Consider the following 5706-nt stretch of genomic DNA (forward strand, 5'->3'; position numbering starts at 1 on the left):
CCATGGCTCAATTTAATTGTTCCCAATAACGGATCAAGCAAGTAAGTGCATCACCTACTTTGACCTTTTGAGCAGCTTGATCTCCTTAAGTAGGTGCATCACCTACTTAGACCCATTTAACCAATTTTAAGGTGATGGCTAAAAAGAAGGCCAAGTTGCTGGTTATTTCCTTCAATTCAAAGTCACAAAAAGTACCATATTTCATAAATTCTCTCTACTTTCTCTAAAATAACAAGGAGCAGCCCTATATTTCCTTCTAGGGTTCTTAAAGAATTCACAACCTTTGTATGCCAAGGTAAGTGAAAACACTTAAGGTTTAGCTTAATTCTCCCATAGAAGATTAGGCAAACATGCTATTCATTCTTTATTATTAAGTCCATTGCAGAATATAAAACAAGCGATGTGCTCACTTTTCTTTGTTATTAAGAGACATCTTTTCTTCCTTGGTTTAAAGTATAAAGTAAAGTTTAAGTTCTTGAGGAGTCCAAATTAAAGGCTTAAAACAACACCCTTGATTGATAAACTAAGGGTTTACTGCTCGGTTACTGTTTTGGGAAAAGTTAAGTAGCACAATGTGTTGGCTAGTTACTTATATTAGTTTTACTATATACTTCATTGTAGATAAACAATCCTAAAGGCTGGAAGTTAAGTTGGGTTAATAGAAGAGTTATAGAACCAGGTATGTAAGGCTACTCTATGTTGTATTCTTTGGCATGAAATCCAACACTTGTAGTACAAAGTAAGCTTCTAAAGCTCTCCTATAATAAAAGATACCTAGTGGCAGCACATGACCTCCCATCTAGCTAATGACCTTGTTCTTACTCCCTAATCCATTAAAATACCTCAACACATGCTTATTATCAAGTTTTCATTTTTACATTCACTAGAAAGTCTCAAGAGTTATCCTTTAAGTTAAATAAGACCCGTATGTTATTTTTGGCTCCTGAACATTTCATCCGTGTACAGTCTAATCCATACCTCTTTGTCATTGCATTAAGTGCTTATTCACATATCTCTTATTGGTGGATTATTATTTCAAGGTACCATAATGTTATGACCACCAAAGTAACAATCTCAAAGACTAAATAAATTAAGTAACACAAATTTGAATTGAATGGGGGGCAGCTCAAGGGCACAATCCTAGTATGGTACAATCCTAATACCTTTATATGTGGGTGGTAGCTCAGGGGCATAAGCCTAGAATGGGTCGATCCTAATTTGCCTATTTACCACTGATCAGCTGGTTATTTGTATCATATGTCTTACAAATATTATGGAGTAAGAAAGGTAAAAATGAAGAAAAAAATGTAATATACCGGACCCTACAAGTATATATAAAGGTGGTCTACTAGCACTACTTGTATACTTGTATCTAATTTCCAGTGAGCTCCTATATCATGTGTGGTTACTTTCAGCCTTACATATTCAGTATATTTTTTTGTACTGACGCCCCTTACGGGGGACCTATATTTCATGCTGTGGGTATAAGTGCTTCGGATAATACACCTTTTTAGTAGGAGCCCAGGATATCCAACAGCTATTGGTGAGCTCCAAATTGATTCGGGACTTTTTGAGTCTATTCTATATATTTTGGTAATATATAAAAGTTAAGAATATGACAAGGGTTTGTCTTGACCTTAACTATATGTCTATATATCTTTTAAAGCTTTGTAGACCAATGTAAATTTAAGCATAAAAATGTCTTATCTTATAGATGTTATGGCCCCAACAACCAAGTCTGGTATATAGAGTTTTGGGCTTGTCTTTTATTTCTTATCAATGCATTATATCCATGTATCGAAAAACCTTTAATTATTATAGTTAATTGCATGAGAAGTACAAGGTTATGGATTGGTTCTCTCGAGCCTTCACGGCTAAGGGTGCCTGTCCGCCCCAATAGGATTTAACGCATGATAATCAGGTTCAAGTGGTGACCTTCAGATGCTGCAATCGCAATCAGAGGGTTACAATTGCCATCAGTCAGAAAATTTGAGTTGCACAATTATAGTTAGATGCTACACAATCGTGATTCCATGATAGCAGCCAAGAGATGGCGATCGCGATAGGCCGAGAATTTTTCAAGGGCAAAATTGGAATTTCACAGAGCTGAACCAATTGAGCATCTTTTTATAAATTTTAGTTTTGGGGAGAGAAAAGGCACTCTATTTTTAAGTTAAGAACAAACTGTTAATTTGATTCCAAGGGATTTTGGTTGTAAATTGAGATTGAAGTATGGGTTTACTCTTATTTAGATTATGATGGATAAATTGCATTCAAATTTGGGTATATCTCCTCTTTTTAATTTCATGGATAACTAATCTTAGATCTTGAGGTTATGTTTGATTAGGTAGTGAATAATGTATGGGTATTAATTGTTAGTCAAAATAGTTGGTTAATGGTGACGATTTTTGCTTTTATTCTATGGTTGAATTAAGAATTATGGGTGAAAACCCCAATTTTCTTGGATCTTATATCACCCTTAAAAGAGGGACGTGGGTAAAGAGTAACTGCAAACAACATCTTGAATTAGCTTGTTTGTTTACACTATCTTAGAAATAAGGGTATTATTTGAATCGTCTATGTTTATAAGCATCATCTTAGAAATAACAATGCTATTATGAGGTTATGAATTGGTAAACTTGTCATGCTCATGAGGTATTTAAAAGAATCCATGAGTGAAATTTAGTGTTTTATCGAAAGGTTAACACTAGGACCCTAAATCTAGCCTACCCATAACCCTTAGCCAACACTTGGACTAATTCTTGATTACCCATGCATGAACACAACTTAGGAGAACATAACCCCAATATCCCTCTTGATTTGATAAACTTAATAATTGTTCGACCTCGTATTAGTGTGATTTGGTGATTGTATTCAACAAATTTCAACATCCATACCCCCAATTTACTTTCATATTTTGTTTTAGTTGCAGATTTCGGGTTAACGCATAGTTAACTCTCAACACACATAGGTACTGAAAGCTTGAGAGCACTCCTCAAGGATTAGACCCCGACTGATTTTAGGTATATATTAAATACGTCTACCTAACATCAAAATGATGGTGTAAGTGGAGTATTATCAAAAATGGTGTCGTTGCTAGGGATGCAGCTTATGTTTCACTAGTGCAGCATTTTTAGTGAACTTGGGTTAGCCGTGGTGTTTTGCTTTACATTGTTTGTCATTTTTTCCTTTTGTGAGGTGATCTTCATAGTAATAATGACACCATGATACATAATGGGAGCAATGACAACTCATTTCATGGACACCTCAAGGATAAGGATTATCTCCATGATGCGGGGTATGCTAGTGCCATCCGCATCCCACCGGCCGAGAGAAACAAGGTATTCTATGTCACGAGTGTAATGCTTCATATGTTACAAATGAAAGGTCTATTCGAGGGCCAAGCACATGAAGATGGAAACCTACATTTGGTAAACTTCATTGATGTGTGTGTCCCATGTGATATTGCCCGTATTACTCAAAACTCAATTCAGTTGAGGCTTTTCTCGCTCTCTTTAATGGGTAAAGCGGTTTTGTGGTGTAGTTCTCTACCCATTGGGTCTATTACATCTTGGGCCAATCTTATGGAGGCCTTTTTAGATATATATTTTCCTCTGTCTAGAATGATACAACTAAGAGACGAAATCACAAATTTTCATTAACTTAGTAGTGAGACCTTATATGAGGTATGGAAAAGGTTCAATAAGAAACTCGTTCAATGCCCGAACCATAAAGTATCGTAGGAGATGCTTCTCCAAATATTTTATCGAGCATTATACCAATTGAATAAAACCATTATTGATAATGCATCCAGAGGGTCTCTTATCAAGTTATCCTATGAGGTTACATCAACCTTGCTCGACCAAGTTACAAAGCAAAATAGAGGGTGGTATGCCCAGGAATCCGAAGTGACCATAGGGTATCCCACCATATCTTATTTCAATGAAGATTAAAGGAATAAGGAGGATGAAATAGGTAAAAATATGGCGAAAGTAATGACCCAATTAGATCTCCTCACCAAACACGTGATGGGAGCACCTTCTAAAGCGGTTAATGTCGTTGCCTCTTAAGGTGCCAAAAGTTATGATGAGGATGAATATAAGGCACTGAATAAAGATATAAGGTTCATAGTGAACCATGCAGGTGGGATTCCTATCCCACCTACCAAAGGCAAGGTGGAAATCAAGATTAGAACGACCGAGACAAAAATCTTAATTGGCGTAGTAGAGAGAGTGATTGAACTGATATTGGAGGGATAAAAAGAGAGGATATGATAGATATGTGTCCTCTCATGATCGTGTTAAGGACAAGGAATCAAGATCGGTGGACCCATAAAAATTTAAAACCGAGGAAATCCTAGCTCAAATTTTTATGCGAGTTAAAGGTACCGACAAAATAGTAAGGGAGATGAAAAGTGACTTCTCTAAATTAAAACAAACGATCACATCTCATTCGTATTCCATCAAGAAATTGGAGATGAAAGTGGGAAGAATTTCAAACCAACTCAATGCTAGGACAAAAGGAGGTTTACCTAGTGACATGGTGGTTAACCCCAAGAATGATTCCCATATTATGGTAATCGTTAGTAGGAGTGGTAGAAATCTTGGTGAAAATGTTGTTGAGGTTTATGAGAAGTCTCTTAATGAACAAGCAAGTGGAAAGGGAAAGCGGTAAGAAAAGCCAAATGATGGTACCACAAAGTCTCATAAAGTGAGTAATGAGGAACCGATGATAGTTGAAGAGAAAGTTGATAAGGAGGAGACTCCTAAAATGATTAATGGTGACGATCAAAAGCTTAATGACTCTCAAATTGTACCATTGCCCCCTATGAAAATTCATCCATCCTTTCCACAAAGGTTAAATCAAAAATATGACAAGGCCAAGTTCACAAAGTTCATTGCAAACTTAGCAATCTCTCTATCAATATCCCATTATTAGAAGCTCTTCAAGAGATCCTGGGATATGTTAAGTCCATGAATAACTTGATGTCCAAAAAGCGACTTGTGGATTGTGAGACTATTAAAGTGATGCATAATAGAGAGTTAAGATAGTGATCACTTAAGGTTATACTCCTTTCCAATAGTCTAATACCTCTCCCCAATGTGAGGTTTTCCCCTTAGGGAAATATGACGTTGGACTCCATGATGGCTTACATAGTGTATGTCGGTTAGAAGAATCTCCCAAAGTCCCCAAGTCTTAAATCAAAATGTCAGAACAGTTTTGAGAAAACTAAGTGTAAAGGCTCACAAATTTATTCGAACATCATTTTGCTTAAGACTACAGTTATTAGCTTGAAGTTTTAAGATTTATAAAAGTGATCACTTTTCACTTAACCTGCATGATCTGAAGGAATAAACAAGAGTACAGTTTAATAGAACTAAGTGTGATGGCTCACAAGAACTTCTTTATGCCTTATTACACATGTCTTATGATTTTTCTAGTTTTTATTATTCAAGCCAAGGTGAGTCACTCACATTTAGCATGCTATTTTGAAAGTTATTTGAATCATTCAATCTATTGTTTTACTTATGCATTCACCCCCACATGCTTAGTATAATCCAAAAGTACTGATCTACATTGTCTAATAATATTGGTTTAGGTGCTCAGTTCCAGCAGCGAAATTGACCACGGGCATCTTGATCTACGTCCCAACAGTTGGTGAGTCCTCATGGTTTGAGGATCCATTTATTCAGACTTTTAGTTTTA

The 5706-nt window shown here is 36.1% G+C and overlaps 1 non-coding gene across 1 annotated transcript; it reads right to left on the reverse strand.

Moving 5' to 3' along the window:
* Positions 1 to 3630: 3630 nt before the first annotated feature.
* On the reverse strand, positions 3631 to 3736 carry LOC124899076. The gene has a single exon (XR_007056215.1). It is a non-coding gene; the product is annotated as a small nucleolar RNA R71 (small nucleolar RNA).
* Positions 3737 to 5706: the final 1970 nt, after the last annotated feature.

Source organism: Capsicum annuum, chromosome 5 (assembly GCF_002878395.1).
Source record: "Capsicum annuum cultivar UCD-10X-F1 chromosome 5, UCD10Xv1.1, whole genome shotgun sequence".
In the NCBI taxonomy this organism is placed as follows: domain Eukaryota; kingdom Viridiplantae; phylum Streptophyta; class Magnoliopsida; order Solanales; family Solanaceae; genus Capsicum; species Capsicum annuum.